The sequence below is a fragment of the Humulus lupulus genome, chromosome 2 (assembly GCF_963169125.1).
Source record: "Humulus lupulus chromosome 2, drHumLupu1.1, whole genome shotgun sequence".
NCBI lineage: Eukaryota > Viridiplantae > Streptophyta > Magnoliopsida > Rosales > Cannabaceae > Humulus > Humulus lupulus.
The window spans coordinates 280886364-280908316 of NC_084794.1; the positions used below are offsets into that span (position 1 = coordinate 280886364).

At 37.9% G+C, this 21953-nt stretch overlaps 1 long non-coding RNA gene across 1 annotated transcript; it reads right to left on the minus strand.

Annotated features, from left to right (window-relative positions):
* Window positions 1-1364: 1364 nt before the first annotated feature.
* On the minus strand, window positions 1365-3854 carry LOC133816733 (uncharacterized). The gene is made up of 4 exons (XR_009885439.1): window positions 2993-3854; window positions 2838-2912; window positions 2307-2368; window positions 1365-1588 (listed from the first exon to the last, which is right to left on the minus strand). It is a non-coding gene; the product is annotated as an uncharacterized LOC133816733 (long non-coding RNA).
* Window positions 3855-21953: the final 18099 nt, after the last annotated feature.

The window sequence follows — 21953 nt, forward strand, 5'->3', positions numbered from 1 at the left end:
GAAATGGTCGGTGGAGTTAATTTAGTTCGACATCACCTTCCTCCCGAGGACCGCCATAAAAGGTCAAGCACTCGCCGATTTCATCACCAAGTGCACCGGGAATCAGGAGAGAACCGAGTGCACCCCAGTGGTCGGATCAGCATGGAAGTTGTTTGTGGATGGGTATTCAAATGAGAATGGTGCATTGGCAGGACTTATTTTGGTCTCCCCAGAGGGGCATAGAGTGCATAGTGCTCTTCGCTTCGGGTTTAGCGCCTCTAATAACAAAGTAGAGTACGAAGCCTTAATCGCTGAACTTCGCGTGGCTCTAGAGCTCAAGGCCGAAGGACTTGAGATCTTTAGCGATTCTTAACTCGCAGTGAACCAAATTCTCAGAGAATACCAGGCTCGGGGAAAAAATGGTAGCATACTTGGCAAAGGCTCAAGAAATGCTGCACAACTTCCGAAGTTTCACTATTCAGCAAGTGCCGAGGGAGCAAAATTCTAATGTAGACGCCCTGGCAAAGCTGGCTACAACCAAAGACACTGAATTAATCAATGTGGTCCCCATAGACTACATGGATTCTTTGAGTATCTTGGCTCTAGGCGAGGTGGAAACAGTACAACCCCAAGATGGGTTGATGGAGCCAATAGTTAAATACCTAGTCTCCGGGGAGTTGCCCCAAGACATGAAGGCAGCTCGAAAGTTGTTGTACCAGGTGTCGAGGTACATAATTATGGATAATAGGCTTTACATGCGAGGCTTTTCTTTGCCCTTGCTTCATTGCGTGTCCAGGCAAGAAGCCAGTTTAATACTACGAGAGGTACATGAAGGATTCACGGTGATCACGCCGGGGGGCAAAGCCTTTCCAAGAAGATCTAAAGGCAAGGGTGTTTTTTGGCCCACCATGAATGGAGACGTGATGGATTACGTCAAAAAATGTGACAAATGCCAGCGCTTCGCCAACATTCCCCAAGCGCCTCCAAATGAGCTTACTCAAATTACCAGCCCATGGCCTTTTGCCGTCTAGGGCATCGACCTTATCGGGTCTCTGCCTACAGGGAAATGAGGGGTAAAATACGCCATAGTGGCCATCGACTACTTCACGAAGTGGGTTAAGGCCGAGCCGCTCGCCACAATTACCTCCAAAAAGGCTTTGGAATTCGTCATAAAAAATATCATTTGCCGGTATGGGCTTCCTAGGAAGATAGTCTCCGACAACGGATTGCAGTTCGACAGCGAAATGTTCACAGACTTCTGTCAACGACATTGTAACACCCTCACTTATTTTAGTTAAAACCATATTTGAGGTGTTACGTTTTAAAACTATATCATAATTTATTTCTGCAGAAGTCTAGACATTTTTTTATTTAAACTTGAAAACTTATTTCACATTATTTACATCAAACATAAAGTGGGTCTCAAACATATTATACATAAGTATTAAATAACCCAATTTGTTTTCAAAACATAACTTCACACTTTATTACAAACATTTCACTGATAACTGAAATAACCCACAAAAAGGTCGATGTGTTCATATGTACAAATCAGGGTCAGGACCATGCTTCAGTTCTCCTCATGTCATTCACATATTTCTTTCTCTACCTGCAACACAAGACAACTGTGAGCCTAAAGCTCAGTAAGCAAAGTAATGCATGCAATGCTAATGATTACCCAATATCAATGGACATATACAATTTCTTTTTAAATTTTGGGCCCCTTAATATTGTGCACACTGTTTGAATTGGTCAATGCCTGCAGGGCTTGTTACACATATAATATAAAATCCCATGGGTTCTCCTCCGGCTAGCCATCACCACAGTAGGGCACATTAAAAACCTTATTCCATCGTTGCCCCGTCAGGCTCAAGAGTTAAGGCGGCCACACACTGTGGTGTCAATACATATAACAATAACTCATATGGAGGAGAAATAAAAACGGAAATATGGCAAACAATATAATTGGTTCACTAAAACCTAGCCCAAATTATTGGGCAGCCACTATAAGCCTATTATAGGCCTCCGTTTACACTTATTAACACTTTCATTTGCCTTTTCAAAACAGTGGCACTGAACTTAAACTTCTTATTACAACTTTCTTTTATGTTGCACAAAACTTGCAAAGGCATCATATAATTAATCATCATAATATCATGCATGGTCTTATATCATATAATAATTTACCATATCACTATTATGCCATGCATACAAATTTATGATGAAGTGTCACTGTATGTTAATACCACTTACTCACAAAATATTCATATAATGCATACTTTCACATAACACATAATTCTTGTGTTGCAGTTGAGTACTTTACTTACCTTTTGTCCACAATATATTTCACCGTGTAACAAGTGATGTCTTAGGTATTGATGTGCTTATCCTGACAATAGCATGGATTTCTCATCATAATGATGGCAGTAATACATTGAACTCTCATTTAAAAAATACCCATAAGACTTCATATCAAATTTCATACCCAAAACATGCCTAAAATGCCTTAAACCACCTAGATCGAGCATTAGATTTATCTTAGACATTTGGGGAAATTTTGACAGAGTTTCCCCTTAATTTTAGCTATCCTCAAATATCAAAATCAACCAATAATCAACATCAATTAACCTGCCATAACCATATATCCCAAATACCAACATGATTCATCATAAAGTTATCATATACCGATTTTGATAAAATTCTTATCTCCTAGATCATCACGCAAATTAAATGAGTCTCCACATATATTCAAACATTTATAAACATATATACTCTCTTATAAACTCAATCAAATAACCAAAAATCATCTTGTACTCCAAGAACCCCAAAAACCTCATAAAACACAAAATTTCACTTACCGAGCAACTTTTCGGCGAAAACAATCTCTTCAAGCTTTTCTAAACCTCAAACCACTTGGAAACCCCAAGAAATATCTTAAAAAGGATAAAACACCATATATAAGTTCTCAGAAAAATTCAAAAACATAGTTTAACTTCCAAGTACAAGAACTTACCATAAAAAGGCTAGAACTAAGCTTAATCTACTTCTTTGGCTTTGCTTTCACTTGGATCTCCTTAGAATTTCTTCAAACCAGCCAAGAAATGGTTTTTGGTTTTCTTTTCTCTCTGTTTTTCAGAATAATGGTCGTGCAAAGTGATAAGGTTTGATGAAAATTCCTTATTTTCAATGATTTAGCCTTATTGTCAAAAGTTGACACCTTTCATCTCATCATTTCACCTTTTGACTTATGAAAACCTTATCACTTCAATAATTTCGACTTAATCATCTGCTAGGCCTATTATCCTTATGTGTAAAACACTCATACCAAACCTTAGGTCCATATGACTTCATACCCAATAGTTATGCTTACCCGATCGAGCGTAGCGCACTTATGCTAAGCTCGTTTTGACTTTGCATCAATACCACTGATTATGTATACCTCCCATCAAGAATTGATCTAATGGTTCTAAAACCATTTTTACATCATCAATGAGACCTTAATCATACCTCGATTACATTTGGTAAATCCATAAATACTCAATTTTACACCGAAATACTAGTAATCGACATTGTACTATTTTCCACTACTTAACCTATTTTGCCTTCTATATCTCACTTTCAACACTTAATTCAATGCCTTGTCCATATTTTTCATACTTTCTTATATCTTGAGCACATCAAACACCCATAAAAGACAACTCAAATGCCACAAGGTTAATAATATTGAGCATACATATAGACATCACATACACAACTTTTATACTTATACATGAAAACACTTATAAGAATATGCATATGCTCAAATTATACATATTGTATGATATGTAATGCAATGCAATCATGTGATTATTGGCTATATATATCAAAATAATGTGGGTGCTATAGACATGGTGTCATCAAGAGCTTCTCTTCCATAGCCCATTCGCAGGCCAACAACCAAGTGGAACAAGTGAACAAGACACTCAAGTCCACTTTGAAGAAAAGGCTGGAGCAGGCAAAAAGAGCTTGGCCTGAGGAACTACCTAGGGAATTTTTGAGCTATCGTACCACTGCCCAGACCTCCACTGGCCATTCTCCCTTCTCAATGGCCTACGAGTACGAGGCTATGCTCCCGGTTGAAGCAGAAATCTCCACGCACCGATGGGATACGTATGATCTGACCACGAACCATGCCTTACTTCGGGAGTCCCTGGACCTCATGGAGGAGCTACGCGAAGCTTCTCAGCTACGAGTAGCATCCTACAAACAGAAGGTGGACAGATATTTCAACTCCAAAGTGAATGATAGAAAATTTGGGGTCGGAGACCTGGTGTTGCGAAGAGTCTTCTTAGCCACCCGAGATCCAGGTGCAGGAGTGTTGGGTGTAACATCCTCCTAATCTAGGACCGTTACACTGTGTACTTTAAATTGTGTCAAACTTGGTAACTAAGTCCTTTGGCTTAATACGTCTAACTAAGAATAATGTCAATGGTTAGGGTTAAAATTTTGGCCAAATGAACCGTTGACTTTTATTTGAAAAGATTCAAACATTTATGGGATCCCAAAATATTACAACCAAACTTTTATAAAGGTGAATATTCATCAAAATTACATTTAGCCGGCCTAAGCAGAAAAAACAGGGCTATAACCCTACTTCCTCTGAGATATCACTGGGCGTGGTGGTCGAGCAACCGCATATGTACACGTCGCCACCGAAGCTCTCCAACTCATGGTTGTCTTCCCCTTACCTCCACCACAAAGCACCCGTGAGCCAAGGCTCAGCAAGAAAACCCAACATGTGCATAAACAGATAATATAAACTTCCAGACACTTACCTAGCACGCCCAGTAGTAATAACCTACACATATTGTCATTCAGTTACAAACAAGTGGTCATTGGACCAATTTGGGGTTGCTGCCCTAAACAATTGACCATAGAGTCAACCTCGGGCCCTATGCCTAAGCTACGTGACCATAGAGTCACCTAGGGCCTTTGCCCTTAGCCTTGAGTAACTAGCCATAGAGCTATTCTAGTGTACCTAGCGCTTTAATATTTCATCGACCATAAGGTCGGCCAACGTAATAATACATTGCTAGTTCAAGCCTAAGCCTTTCGGCCAGCGTGCAACACGCTATTGCCATCCTTGACTAATGAGTCAAGCCCTGATCTAGGAATACAGACCATAATACAGAAATAGATATGGATAGGCATATCCCAAAATATAAGCACGCATGCATGTTAATCACATAACACCATCGAATAACCATTTTCACAATACTAATCATACTTATTTAACAGGGCCTCATTCCTTAACCACAGAATTCACACAACAGTCATAAAGCACTTAAGCAGATATTAACCAACATGTGAAGCCAAAGCTTAAATATGAATCTCCTCGGGGCCCAAGCCCTAGTTAAGATAATTGATAATAGTCGAGCCAAGCCCTAATCACATATGACACGTATTGGGTGCAGTTTTCTTACCTCAGGTCCGAGCATAGCGTAAATAAGAACGACCATCGAACACGATCCTGGTTCCAAGCCCTTAACGATAACCTAGTCACAACCATAATATAGGATTCCATCAATAACAAGCAAATAAAGGCTTCCGGACCGCGTCCTAGCCTCCGGGGCCTCGAGTTCCACTAAACCAGGTAGTGGAATCGATCCCGAGCCCTAAGGAAAAGGTTCCTTTTTAAAAAAACTTCCGAAGGCAAAAAATTCCCAGGCGGGCCGCGACCTGGCCCTGAGGGTCGCAGTGCGCCCCTCCTATAGCAAGCCTCCTCCCCACTGTCAAGAGGCGCAGGCCACGACTTGCCCTATAGGGTCATAGTGCTCCTCCCAGACAAAGGCCTCCTAAGGCCCTGGGTTCAAGCTAAGTCGCGGCCCCTCAAGAACAAGGTCGCGACTTGGCCCCTGGAACCCAAAATTTTCACACTTTTCAGCAACTAATCTCAATCTAAACTAATCCAAATTCACCCCGAAACCATAATTCAATTACCATAATAGTTCTAACATCTTCCCAGCAACAAAACCCAACAAAAATCTAGTCTTAAAACTCATCCAAAACACTAAGTCAATTCTTCAAGCTTAAAGGTTCAAGAACACTCTAAAACAGCCAAACAAACTCAGAATTTCAATGCCAAATCATAGTCTAGAGTTTACTTCAACTGATGATTAATCCCGCAAGCTGCAGCAGAATTCATTCCCCAAGTTTTAGGCTTCAATTCTCTGATTTCTAGACAAAAATTCCCTTAGTTCTTCAATGGTTAACTTAGTGAAGTTTTGTTTTGAGAGAAAGAGAGTGAAGGAGAGAGAAAGGGTTGGTTAGTGGTAGCTTCTAAATGTTTTTGTCTTTAGTTTCCTAAGCTTAAGTGACTTAAGCTAATCCCAAGGCTCGGGGTACCAAAAACGTCCCTGAGGGCAAAATGATCAAATTCCTCAATATTCCCCCCTAAACTCATTAACTTTAAATATATCTCCAATTATTCATTTCCATTACCCGATAATCCAATTAAATGCCTAATACCTAAAATACCCCTCGACTCGCCCCGAGTCGGGTGTTGAGCCCAGTTGTGACTTTCCCGCTAACTTGCTCCCTAGGATCGCCTCATGTCGAGTAACTCAAATAAACCCACATAATAATGTGGTCTCACACATATATCACATAAATATACAATTATGCCCGTAATGGGCCAAATTACCAAGATTTCCCTTCTAATAAGAAACGGGCCCACATGCATATTTAATACCCCTAAACATGCATAACTAGTCATATTATCACATAATTACAATTGAATGTAACAAATAAGCGTATAACTCCATATATTTCCATCCTAGCCCCCTAATCAAGGCCCTAAGCCTTATTAGGAAATTTTGGGATGTTACACTGGGACCCAACTCGGAGGGCCCATACCAGGTCGAGAGCGTTGTATGTCCGGGAACATATAAATTAGCTCAAATTAATTGGGAGATGATTCCTCACGCTTTGAATGCCGAGCATATTCGCCGGTATTACCAGTAGTATGAGCAACAAACATTGTTTATTTCTGTAATATCCCCTGTAGCCTTCGGGCACATGTAATGGAAACCGTGTATATAAAATACGGTAAGAAATTTGTTTGTTTTTCTTGTGTTCTTTAGTTTCCGTTATATTCTATTAGTGTTGTGTAAAGAGCACTCGCTCGCCTGGACAAGTGACCGCAGACTAGTCTTCGATCACTTGGGGGGCATAGAGTTAGGGCAGCACTGCTCCTCGTAAGGAATGACCTAGGAAATAGGAAACTAATAAATTTTAGCCTAGAAGGTAGCTTGTTCCAGGCATAACTAAGATTAGTACCTAAGAGCTAGATAAGCCAAGTAGTGCGAGAATAGACTATAGTCATCTCCCGCGGACACCGAGCCCAAGGAGCTATGACCAAGTATTTTAGTCTCGAGATGCGAACGGAAGGCTGAGTACCGTACTTGGCCTCAGGAAGTCCGTGATATGGGAAGCTTGGCTGGTCGACGAGCGAAGCGTCCCTAATATCATTATATCCCATATTTAGAAATGCTAGTATAACAGACTTAAGAATTTAGGTTACCTCCCGAGGATAGCGCGCACCCGGATAGTAATAACCAAATCCTAATCTGTGCAATACAAATGGATACCCAGTGTAACGCCCTGGTTACTCCAAGATCGTTTGTAACGACCCAAAATTACTAATAAGGCTTAAGGGCCTTGATTAGTGTGTCGGGAGGGCATAATTGGAAGTTATGTGAATTAATGGTGAAAATTCATGATTATGTGATATGCATGATCCTATGATTATATGGATATGTGGAATGCATGTTTATGAGTATTAGATAAGCATGCGGACCCTATTTAGTCTGTAAGGGCATAATTGTCATTTTGGCCCGTTAGGGCATAAATGTGATTATTTGTGATAAACTGTTGAGACCACATTATTATGTGGATATATATTTGCAGCCTTCGGCACGAGGCGATCCTAGGGAGCAAGTAGTGGGAAAGTCACAACGACACCCGATTCTTGACTCGGGCCGAGTCAAGGGGTCTTTTGGGTATTAGACAGTTATTTGGGCTATTGGGTTATGGAAATAAATAATTTGGAGATATATTTGAGGTCAGGAAGCTTAGGAGGGAATACTGGGAAAATTTACCATTTTGCCCTCGGGGACGTTTTTGGTACCCCGAGCTTTGGGATTAACTTAAGTAATCTAAGTAAAACAAAACAAACAAGGGGAAAAGCTAGAAACACCTAAACCGACCTCTCTCTCTCTTCTCTCAGCTCACTCAACTTTCTCGCAAGGAAGCCACTGAAACAAAAAGGGAATTTGGCTGGAAACTCAGAGATTTGAGTTGGAACTTTGGGGATTAGCTCAGTTTTAGCTAAGGAATTCATTCAGGAGTTGAGGTAAGACTTGAATTACATTCTTGGTCATTTAATTATGTAGCTTTGGGCTGGGTTCTAAGTGTTTGTGGATTCTTGATTTTGAAGATTGAATTGGGGCTAAGGATTTGGGAATTAGCTCAGTAACTGATTGGAGGATTGGTTCTTTAGTGAAGGTAAGCTTTAACTTAAAGTTTAACATCTAAATTCTGGAATTTCTGGCTGTTCTAAGGGGTTTATGAGCTTATGGTATCAAATATTGAAGTGGGATTGTGATGGGTTTCTAAGCTAGGTTTTAGTTGGGTTTCGCTGCTGGAAACATGTTAGGATGTTTATGATAGTTGAATTGTATCATTAGGATGGTTATGGGTTGATTTGAGTGAGGTTTAAAGGTTAGAAATTGAGAATTTTCTGGGTTCGAAGGGGTCGAGTTGTGGCTCTGTTCTTGGTGTGCCGCGACCCTCTAGAACATATGTGTGCCATGAAGAAGGGTGGGCTGCGACATGGGAAGCTTAGGGCCGCGACTCTTAAGGGAATTTTTGGCCTTGGGGAGGTTTTAGGTGCGGGGACCTAACCTAGGGTGCTCGGGATCGATTCCACTACCGTGTTTGGTGGAATTCAATGTTCCGAAGGCTAGAACTTTGTCCGGAAACTCTTATTCATTTGTTATTGATGGAATCCTTTATCATGGTTGTGACTAGGTGTATGCTAGGGCTCGGGGCAAGATCGTGCTCGATGGTCGTCTTTCTTGGTCAAAGCACTCAGAATGAAAGGTAAGAAAACTACACCTGATTGTGTAAATCTGTTGGGACTATGGGCTCCTTATACTTGTATGCATTATTATACGATGGTATTACGCCATGTGAACATGAAATAAATGGCCTAAGAGTGCCGAAATCAATATTGGCGCACAGGGCGCGACTCGACCACTGGTAGCCGAGGACAACTTAATAATCACTGAGCTCGGTTTAAGCGGATCAGAGTCAGTGGGTTGAACACTGGGCTTGGCCTAAGTGAGCCAAAGGCAATGGATTAAACAGAGGGTGCGGCCTAAGAGAGTCGACCCTAGTTACTGCTTGATATGTGTATTGTTGTTAATTTGATGTATATGATATGCTGAATATCTGGAAACTAAATCATTGGTTATTGCATGTTGTCCTTGATTAAGTGAATACTATGGCTTGCTGGATAGTTGATTAATGTCTTGTAAGTCATTTGGTTATGCTTTATGAACTATTTGGTTATGCATGTTTACAAGATTGTGCTATGATGTTATAGTTTTCTTGCTGGGCCTTGGCTCACGGTGCTACGTGGTGCAGGTAAAGGCGAGGGTAAGATGAATTGACCATGGGTTGGAGAGCTCTGGGGGCGAGGTGTACATTGTCAGCTGCTTGGCCGCCACAGTCGAGGGTTTGTACAGGGATGAAAACATAAAATGTGTATTTTTCCATTAGAGTGGCTTTGATTATTTATAACAATTGGAAATCTTGTAAACATGTCATTTAAACCCTGATTTGGGATCCCTTGCCCCACACATTTATTTTAATGAAAATTACTCGTTTATAACCAAAATATTTTAAACCTAACCTATTCATGTCTTTAGATTCACATTTTTATTTAAATGACTTGGTTAGCAGGTCTCGCACTATTTTAAACACAAAGTGTAACGGTCTTGGTTATCCAGGGCATTACACCATTACTGTGAGCTTTGAACCGTTCTTAACTCGCTAATCGCGTCATTTGGTTATAAATGTGCATAAAACATAAAACTGTTCATGGGCCCATAAAAGCATTTACAAGTTATTTACAATCCAAAATGGTCATTATAGTGTAAAATTACAACCCGCCGACCTAAGCGACAAAAATAGGGTTAACCCCCTAGTTCCTCCGAGAAACTCCTTGGCCGTGGTGGTCAAGTGGCCGCATATGTACACATCACCCCCTAAGCTCTCCACTCAAGGCTGGGTGAGCTTTTCTTTCCATTTGCATGCACCACATAGCACCGTGAGCCAAGGCTCAGCAAGAAAACTCATTACTGCATGTATATAATATCAAATGATGATCATGATAATCATACAAAGCTTATAGCCCTGAACAGATGAGTGAATATCACTTCAAGGTTCTGTTAACCATGATGGGGCTTATAGCCCTAAGCAGATGAGTGATTTAACCCTTGAGGTTCTGTTAACCATGATGGGGGTTATAGCCCAAATAAGATGAGTGACTGATGAGCAAGTCACTAACATAAACCAGATGAGTGACTGATGAGTAAGTCACTAGCTTAAACAGATGAGTGACTAATGAGTGAGTCACTAACGTGGGCTCAGTACCCATAGCCATGTGACGATGCAGTCACCTGGACCTTCTGACCCTGACTCTAAGTGACTAGCCATAGGTTAGACAAGCGCTTTTAGTTTTCATCGAACTTGAGGTCGGTCCGACATTAATGTTCATGATAAGTCATTCAATGATGATGTTGATTAGATCTAATCTTTATCGGCTTGCGTTAAACACGCTAAGACCGTTCTTGACTTATGAGTCAATACCATACGACCAGTGCTCAGTAATAATGTCGAACTTGACTAATGAGTCACAACTTCACAGTTAATACCAACACCATTGCCAATTCTGAATAATGAGTTAGTGCCATTCATAAGAAAGCAAGATTTGCTAAGAATTTCATATGCAATCAATGTCCACATTTAAACACTCAACATGCCTCAATAATAACCATGCATGTCACATATGGGGTACAGTTTGTTATATTATTTTATAATATAATGTAATATTATATTATAATATAATGTTTTAGATTAAATAAATGTGACAAATAGTGTCACATATTGTAACATATAATAGAGGGTTACAATATTTAGATATATGAGATATATCCAAATATGTAACATATTTGGTGTTACAAATTTGTAACTTCCAAATATTACCCTTTATTGTGTAAATTTGGTGTTACACAATATTGAGATGAATTTCATAAAGCCATATGTGAAATGAATGATAGAGATATGATTTTAACCCCAATAATGTGTATTGGGGGTAACAAAATCATTTGGGAGGGTTTGGAACCATATGGAAAAATAGCACAAAATTTTGTGCTGAAAATGGTCAGTGGTCGCGACCACTAATGTCCCTGGCCGCGGCCACAGGCCAAAAACTTACCATTTTTTAAGTTTTTTCAATCTTTGAACGGCTCAAAAAACCCAAATAACTCCCAAATCTCATTTTTAATTCCATAATAATCCAATTAATCATTGGTAACAACCATGGGGGTTGGTAAAATTTTAAATTCAAAGGGTGTCTCTAAACTCTATAAATAGGAGCCTACTGCTCACTTGAAATACACAATTTTTCTATCCATTAGAGCACTTGGCTAGAAACACCTTGAGGCTTGATAATTTCATAAAGCATTTCCTATAATCTGTGAGAGATCCCTTAGTGCTTGAGTTAGGGGGAAACAAGCTTTTGGAAAAAGCTTTCAAACATTGTTCAAGTTGGTGATCCCCAATACTCTTCACTTTGGTAATGTGAATGAGAGTTGTTTATCTTTTGCTTCTTCTTCCTTTCTTTCATTCTATTGCTTTTCATCTTTATATTCTTCTTCTCTATTTACTTGTATTTCTTGTTTAAGAGTTGTGATCTTTTCTTTTATTTTGTTTCAAACATTTTACTTTATTTGTAATCTTTTGCTTAGAGTTGTATTTCACTATTCTCTTCTTCTTCTTCTTCTTTTTTCATTTGTATTTTTAGTTATAGAGTTGTAACACTTTATTTAATCAATCCTTGTCTATTGTAATATTTTTCATAGAGTTGTAATTTTCTTACCATTTCCATTGAGGCAAATACATATTTTCATAACATTCAAAAGCTTACCCTTGTTTGTTTCAATGGAAGGTGAAACCATCAAGATAATGAATCAAGACCTAGTGAGGTTGGATAGGTTTGATGGATCCAATTGAACTAGGTGGTAAGACAAGGTAAGTACACTATTTTATATAATAGTGATGAAATTTATTTCATGTATTAGCATGTTTTCAAATGTTGATATATGAATAATTGTGTAGATGTTAACATGTTAATACAATATGAGATACATTGTAACATAGTTGACAAATCTATTTGTGAAAGTTAATGTGTAATTCTTAGACGTGAACTTTTGACAAGCTCTACATAATGTAGGGATTGTTAATCTTATGTGTATGCTATATGTGAGATAGTAGTACATACATTTGACATGAAAATTATGTTTTGAGAATTTATAAAGCATGATAATTAGGTAGCTTTTGACATGCCTATATATTGATTTTATGAATCAATAGTAGATATCAATATGTGGATATGTGAATTATTGTATGATATTTGTGATATACTTACAATATAATTATGAGATTCAAAATTCATGCTAATATGATGGATATATGTTGACAAATTATGTGAAATTTCCTTGAGACATAATTATGTTAATATATAAAAGTATTTTGATATATACGTGAGAATTATCATGATTATTATGGTGTGCCATATAATATGATTATTAAGGTGATAATAATATAAATATGTTCTATCCTCTATTATTGCAATGTGATGAGTTACCATTTATTTGGTAAATAAAGAGAATTATTTGAGAAATTAAAATTTCTCATTTAAGTGTTGATCATCTCAACTTATGAGATAAGAAAAAATGAACCTAAGGGGGTCACATCTTTTGATATGTGTCTTGCTATTGCAAGAAAATGGATTAAGTGGATCCAAAATTATGGGATGACATATTGACCTATAGGCTTGGAGTCTAAAAGTGTTGTCAAAAGAGAAAACATTTGAGAATTATTTAGTGACAACAATTCTCAAATACTCAAAATCTCAATGAGGAGATAATGTTAAACCAAAGCATTAGAAATCAAAGTGTTTAAATAAATCATTGAGGCTTTATTTTCTTTGATTTAAGTGTTTAAAATTGACATCCTCAAATTGATTTTGATGAGAAAATCAATGGATGTCAAAATGATATTTTCAAAAGAATCTCAAAGAGACCCTTAGAAAACGCACAAAAGTTGTTTAAGTGACTTTGAGATTATTGAGACAACTAAAAGTGAAATTAGTGATTATTTGCTTGAGAAATTTTCACATGTTATTTATATCTCCATATGAGTTATGGAAATGAAGAAAACCCAACATAGGGTACTTCAGAGTGTGGGGGTGTGTAACGACCCAAATTTACTAATAAGGCTTAAGGGCCCTGATTAGTGTGTCGGGAGGGCATAATTGGAATTTATGCGATTTAATGATTAAAAGTATGTTATATGACTATTTGAATATCTGAGATGTATGACGATGTGTATTAGTATGCATGTAGGCCCTGATTAGGTTAGAAGGGCATAATCGTAATTTTGGGCCTGTTGAGGGCATAATTGTATATATATGTGATAAATTGTCGAGACCACATTATTATGTGGATATATTTGTGATCTGTGATTCTAGACGATCCTAGTGAGAGGTTTAACGAAAAAGTCACGGCGGGGATTTATACCCGGCTCGAGGCGAGCCTGGGGGTACAAATGGGAATTCAGAGAATATATTGGGGTCTATTTTGATATTGGAGAATATAGTTGGTGTTTGGTTAGGTGTCGAGAAGTAAGCGGTAAATATTAGAGACACTCGAGGAATTAGCGGGAATTGGGTGAAATGACCAAAATGCCCCTAGGTGGATTAAAAGATTTAGAATAAAGGGTAGGGAAAATGGGTCATTTGGCTTATAAGGGATAAGTATTATCAGGCTTTATACTTAGTGGAATTTGTAGAAGGGGGTGGAATTCTGAAGGAAAGAAAAAAGAAAGAAAAGGAAGGAAAGAAAGGGAATTGGAAGTCTACCCTTTTCTCTCTCTCGGTTCAAGTTTTCTTCACCATCTCTTGAGGACTTTTGGGGCAGAAACTTAGGGAGAATCAGAGAAAAAGCTTGAGGTTAAGGTCTTTGATCTGGCTGGAAGAATTGGCAGGGATTTAGCAAGAACAAACCAACCACTTGAGGTAAGATTTTGAGGTTAACACTCAGTTTTTGGTATTAGTTTTGAGTTGGTTTTCTAAAGCAAAGTTCTGTGGGAATCCTAGGGAGTTGAGGCTGAGGATTTGAGGAGGAGAAGGTCAAACTTGTAAGGAGGACAACCTGGGCTAAACTCATCTAGCAAAGGTAAGGGATTCTAGTTTGAACTTTGTGGTTTCAGTGGTTGTTTTGCTGAGTTTTTGAATTCTAGGTTCAGCTATGGTGAAATCTTGGATTAGGGGTGCATGTGCTTAAGTTTTGTATGGTTGGGGTGCTTGGGATGAGTTAGGCATGTTAGTAAGCTTGATTCTAAGTTTGGTTGAAGTTTGGAGAAGTTTTGGTAAGGTTTGGCTCGGGGAAGGTCGAAGGAGGGAAAACCAGCATATGCTGTTTTGTGACTAGTGCTACAGCACTAGCCTTTGGGCGCTGTAGCGCTAGGCCATTTACCCTAGGACGATTTTGGGCTCTGTTTGTAGTGCTGTAGCACCCTCCAAAGAGCGTTGTAGCGCTACCTTGTTTCCAGAAAGGGGTTTTTGAGTTATTTTCAAGGGTTTTTGCCCGGGGGTTCAGGGTTTGATTCCACCACCCCATTTGGTGGAATTAGGGCCTCCCAAGGGATCGGGATTGGTCCCCAGGCTAGGTTTTGTACTTAAGGTTTGGTGATGATTCTGATCTATGGCTGTGACTAGGTGTACGCTAGGGCTCAGGAGGGATCGTGCTTGAGGATCAAATCGAACAAAGCTACAAACCTAAAGGTAAGAGAATTGCAGCCGATTATGTGTTTGTGATGGGACTAAGTGCTCCCGATATCTGATTAATGTCATAGATGGTATTACGCTATGGGACATGTGATAAACGGCCTATGGGTGCCGTAAAATTATAAGAACTTTACTTAGCTAGTTAGATAGTAGTATTATAGTATTTATAGCATTATCTTTGTAACTGTGGATTTTTGGTTCAGACCGGGAATTATTTGGAAACTCATAGTAGTACTTATAGATTTTCTAAGTTTAATCTATAGTTTAAGAATATTAATGTTAACCTAAGGTTTGATTATATGACTGATATTAAGGATAATATTTATTATACTATAAGGTTTAGATAAGGACCAATAGGATTTTAAGCACATGTTATGTAAGGATGATTAAGGATTAAGTATTTTGAGGATTAAATTTAATAAGGGTAAAAGTTTGAATGCTATAAGGTCTCAGCAGCTTTGAATACGTTGAGGGTTTAGTCAAGGCTGTTTACTCCATTCAAACTTAGCTAAAAATGTGTAATTTCGTGTTTAATTAATCAGCGTGTGCCGATATATCGCAGCTATAGGGGGCGATATATCGCAGCACGTAGATACGGAAAACACGAGACGATGCACGACAGCCTCGGGCATACTGGCCCAGGAGATATATCGCCTACAGGGGGCGATATATCGCCTCCTTCAGTATATTTCAAAAGTTTTTGAATTCTTTTTCCTTTCAGCCATTCAACCTCTTGATAAGTCCAGCATCTTTTTGAACGAGTCTTCAGCCTCTGCTGAACGATTATTCAAATTATTTTCACCTAAAAAGCTATTATTTTTATTCAAGTAAAATTAAGATCCTTTCATTCCTAAACTCTATAAATAGGACCTAGTACCCAACCATTATTCATCTTTTGATCTAAGTTCAGAGGTTGCAAGTGCTAAGTGAGTGTGAGAGTGTAAACACCTGGGTTGGGGAATCATAAGCTTGATCACCATAAGCTTATCAAACACTTTAGGAAGTAAGGTTTTATAGTATTTCGGTTTGAGGTGTAGATTGATCTTACAAGTCTTCAGGTAACCCAAAACTCTAGTTCAATTCTGTATTTTTCTTTAAGTTCTCATAATCTTCTACCAGCCTTCTAACCTTATTCTTATTTTGGTTAGGAAATCTAAGAACTTGCACATAAGTTTTTGGTAAGTATTTCTCTCAATGGTTTAGTCCTCCCATTCCTTTTCATCTCTTTTTCTTCATTAGACTCACTCTTTTTCATAATGGTTATTAGGAGTATTCCAAAGTCCCAACGCTGTCCTTTTATCCCGGTAACTTTGGTAAGGAAAATATGATAGAATCTATATGTTTTATGTTATGAAATATGTTATAAATATGTTATGAATATGTATGTTTGTAGGCTTGGGCATATGACCCATATGACTAACAAGACCCCAAATAGATTATGGGCATATGACCTACTTAGCTAGTAGGACCCCACTAATCTCATGGGCATATGACTTGTCTAGTCTATGGGACCCCAAGTAATAATGGCCATTATAGTATGTGTATGTAATAAGTGTTATGTTATGTCTTTATGTTTATTATGAAATTTATGTTCATGATGTATGTGTTAGATTTTCCTTGCTGGGCATTAGGCTCATTCCTTTTTGTTTTATGTGCAGGAAAATAGCTTTAGTGGCGGTAAGGTTCGTGGATGCTTGGGATTGTGTATCGGTGGTGAATGGATTCAAGGAGTCGAGAGTTCGATTTTTGAGGATGTAGTTTTGTTTTTTTTTATGATCTTTACATGTATTTTCCGCACTTCTTATGTAATTCCTTTCATTTTAAATCATGTTTTGTTTTTAAAGACAATGGGATCCCATATCCTACTTATTTTATGAGAGTAACTTTTATTTCTACAAGTTTCTAATAAATTTATGGTATTTTCGCAAATGTAAGTTTTATTAAGGATTTGTATGTATAGTTTCGTTAATGATCCAAAAGTCTAGAGTAGTGGGTCATTACACTTGGCCACTGGTAGCCAAGGACAGCTTAATATTCACTGAGCTCGGTTTAAGCGGGCCGGAGTCAGTGGGATAAACAGAGGGTGCGGCCTAAGGGCGCTAACCCTAGTTATCATTTGTGAATTGATTATCGATATGTAATGATATGCTTGGTATGCTGAGTACCTGATTGTCATGGATGCTTAATCTGTCGAGAGCATGCTTATGTGATATGAGACATTTGACTATTAGTTAATTGATTGTGCTCTGTTATTGTGTTTTCTTGCTGGGCCTTGGCTCACAGATGCTACGTGGTGCAGGTAAAGGCAAAGGCAAGTTGGACCAACCCTGAGATGGAGAGCTGTGGGGCTGAATGTGCATAGTCAGTTGTTCGGCCGCCATGGCCGAGGAGTGGATCAGGACAAGAAATGCTTAACAATCTGTTTTGCCTTAGAGTGGCTAATTACTATATTTAAATCCTGAATCTTTTGTAAACGGTCTTATTCTTATTATTTTTGGGATCCCATGTTTTAAAGATAATGTTTATTTATAAAAGATGAAGCTTTTGAGACCAAAATCTTTTAACGCTAGTTCCACTGTAGTTTCAGTAACACGTTTTTAATTAAATGACTTGATTAGCAAGTCCAGCACCTTTATAAACACACAGTGTAACGGTCTTGGCTTTCCAGGGTGTTACAGGGTGCCTTGCATATTGCAAGAAAAATGAACCTAATAGAACAAAGTTAGGTTCAAGAGCCATAAAGTGTGCTTTTGTTGGTTATGCCAACAATAGTAAAGCTTATAGGCTATTAGACTTAGAGTCTAATATTGTGATTGAATCTAGAGAAGTTGAATTTTTTGAGAATATGTTATGTGACAACAATTCTCAAGCTTCAACATCTCTAAAGGAGAATTTGTTATATGAGAACAATTCTCAAGCTTCTACATCCAAAGTTGATTCTCAAGAGGAGAATTCTCAAAAGAATGTAAAGCAACCCTTTGAACTTAGAAGAAGTCAAAGACTTAAAAATGAGAAAAGTCTAGTAGTGGATGAGATAGATTCTCAACGAATTACAGTCTACATGGTAGAAAGAAATAGAGAGGAAGCCATTAGGAAAATCCCTATTGTACTTCTCATTGAGGATGATCCTAAGACTTATAGAGAAGCTATGCAATCAAGAGATAGTGCATTTTGGAAAGAAGCCATCAATGATGAGATGGATTCCATTCTTTCCAACAACACTTGGGAATTGGTAGATCTCCCACTGGGGTCTAAGCCAATTGGGAGTAAGTGGGTATTTAGGAGAAAACACCACACTCATGACACTATCCAAACCTTTAAAGCTAGATTAGTAGCTAAAGGGTTTAGGCAAAAAGAGGGTACCGATTATTTTGATACCTATGCGCCTGTTGCAAGAACAACTTCTATAAGAATTTTGTTCGCTTTAGCTTATATACACAACTTGTATGTTCATCAAATGGATGTCAAAACGACACTCCTTAATGGTGACCTCAATGAGGAGGTCTATATGGAACAACCCGAAGGGTTTGTCCTACCAAAATATGAACATAAAGTATGTAGACTTGTAAAATCCTTATATGGATTGAAACAAGCTCCTAAGCAATGGCATGAGAAATTTGATCAAGCCATCATGTCTAATGGGTTTAGACATAACAATGGAGACAAGTGTTTGTATTCCAAAACTTGTAAGGGATATGTGATCATTGTTTGCTTATATGTGGATGACATGCTTATTCTAAGTGATAGCATGAAAGGGATAGAAGAAACGAAGAGGTTTCTATTATCAACCTTCAAGATGAAAGATCTTGGAGAAGTTGACACCATACTTGGTATCAAAGTAAAGAAACATATTGGGGGTTTTACGTTAGGGCAAGCCCACTATGTTGAGAAAGTATTGAACAAATTTAACCATCTCAAGGTTAAAGATGCCAATACTCCATTCGATCATAGTGTAAAACTAGAGAAGAATGAAGGAAGAGCGGTGGCTCAATTGGAGTATGCTAGTGCTATAGGGAGTCTAATGTACGCTGCTCAATGTACTAGACCTGATATAGCATTTGCGGTAAGTAAACTTAGTAGGTTTACAAGTAATCCAAGTGTGGATCACTGGAAGGCGATTGGAAGTGTCTTAGGTTATCTCAAGAAAACCAAAGGATTAAGCCTTCACTACTCCAAATTTTCTTCAATCTCAGAAGGATATACAGATGCAAGCTGGATATCCAATCTTGGGGACAATTTGTCCACAACTGGTTGGGTATTTACACTTGGTGGAGGTGCAATTTCTTGGGGTTCCAAGAAACAAACCTGTATATCTCATTCCACTATGGAAGCAGAGTTTATAGCTCTAGTTGCTACCGGAAAAGAGGCCGAATGGTTAAGGAATCTGTTAATAGAGATACCCCTGATCAAGGAGAATGTATCCACTATATCGATACATTGTGATAGCCAAGCAACATTGGCTAGAGCATACATCGGAGTGTATAATGGGAAGTCTAGACATATTAGTCTAAGACATGGATATGTAAGAGAATTGATTCAAAGAGGAGTCATCTCAATATCCTATGTGAGAACAAGTGAAAATCTGGTGGATCCTTTCACTAAGCCACTAACGAGGGATCACGATTGATGGTAACCTATCTTAACACTAGTTATTCAACTAGTGTTAGGTTCAATAGGTAACAACAAGTCAATCAAGTGAATATTAGTTGTACTCAAAACAAGTCCCATCTGAGATATTGAGTACTTGTGAGTTACCAAGTTGAGAGTTAAAACCGAAAGGTTTTTTAATAGAATTCAGTCTAGTGAAGACAAGTATTTTTGGTAACAAAATACTGTAAGAATTCTACCTATATGGACCTAGGGGTGGTGCCGCCTCTCATGAGAATTGGGAGTATTCTCAAGAACGTCCATGAATGGAAAGTGCACATGACCATTAACGGTGCAAAGCGAGACATAGAGGTCTCAAGTAAACATCGCAAAGTTGTGTGTGTTATCACCGATTTATTATCATGAAAAGATGGTTCAATACCTAGTGCAACCAAATTTTTCGACAAATTTTGTGATAATTACACTATAGTAAAGTTCAAGTTGAAAAATACTTTGCTTTATGGACTAATGTAATGACTCATATAAGAGAGAGTTCTTATTTAATCAAGTGGGAGATATGTTATATTTTAAAATATAATGATTGATTAAATAAGTGTTACAATAGATAACTATTTAATCTAGTGGGGGAATGTTATATTATTTTATAATATAATGTAATATTATATTATATTATAATATAATGTTTTAGATTAAATAAATGTGACAAAGAGTGTCACATATTGTAACATATAATAGAGAGTTACAATATTTAGATATATGAGATATATCCAAATATGTAACATATTTGGTGTTACAAATTTGTAACTTCCAAATATTACTCTTTATTGTGTAAATTTGATGTTACACAATATTTAGATGAATTTCATAAAGCCATATGTGAAATGACTATTAGAGATATGATTTTAACCCCAATAATGTGTTTTGGGGGTTACAAAATCATTTGGGAGGGTTTGGAACCGTTTGGAAAAACAACACAAAATTTTGTGCTGAAAATGGTTAGTGGTCGCGACCACTGAATGTTGGTGGTCGGGGCCTATGGGACAGAGAGCAGTGGCTGCGACCACTAATGTCCCTGGCCACGGCCACAAGCCAAAAACTTACCATATTTTAAGTTTTTTCAATCTTTGTTGAACGGCTCAAAAAACCCAAATAACTCCCAAATCTCATTTTTAATTCCATAATAATCCAATTAATCATTGGTAACAACCACGGGGTTGGTAAAATTTTAAATTCAAAGGGTGTCTCTAAACTCTATAAATAGGAGCCTATTGCTCACTTGAAAGACACAATTTTTCTATCCATTAGAGCACTTGGCTAGAAACACCATGAGGCTTGATAATTCCATAAAGCATTTCCTATAATCTGTGAGAGATCCCTTAGTGCTTGAGTTAGGGGGAAATAAGCTTTTGGACAAAGGTTTCAAACCTTGTTCAAGTTGGTGATCCCCAACATTCTTCACTTTGGTAGTGTGAGTGAGAGTTGTTTATCTTTTATTTCTTGTTCCTTTCTTTCATTCTATTTCTTTTCATCTTTATATTCTTCTTCTCTATTTACTTGTATTTCTTGTTTAAGAGTTGTAATCTTTTCTTTTCTTTTGTTTCAAACACTTTACTTTATTTGTAATCTTTTTCTTAGAGTTGTATTTCACTATTCTCTTATTCTTATTCTTCTTCTTCTTTTGTTATTTATATTTTCAGTTATAGAGTTGTAACACTTTATTTAATCAATCCTTGTCTATTGTAATATTTTGCATAGAGTTGTAATTTTCTTACCATTTCTATTGAGGCAAATACATATTTTCCTAACACAGTTTTCTTACCACTGGTTCGAGCGAGAAATAGTAAAAGAACGACCCTTGAGAACGATCGACCTTTTGATTCCTTAGCGGTTACCTAGTCATAACCAATTAAAACCTCCATTAATGAAAATCAACAATAAAAAGGGTATTGACCTAAACCTCACTCCCGAGATCCCGAATTGTACCCAAACGGTGAGTAGATTCAATCCCGAGCCTTAGGAATTGACACCCCGAGCCAAAAACTCTCAAAAGTGCCTAAAACAAGAATCTAGAAAAGCATAGCGCTACCCCCTAGTGCCCTAGCGCCCTTGGCATAGTAGAATGCCCCTGGCTAGCGCTGTAGCGCTACAACCAAGTTTTCAACCCTAGTTTTCCCATCCTTCTACACCACCA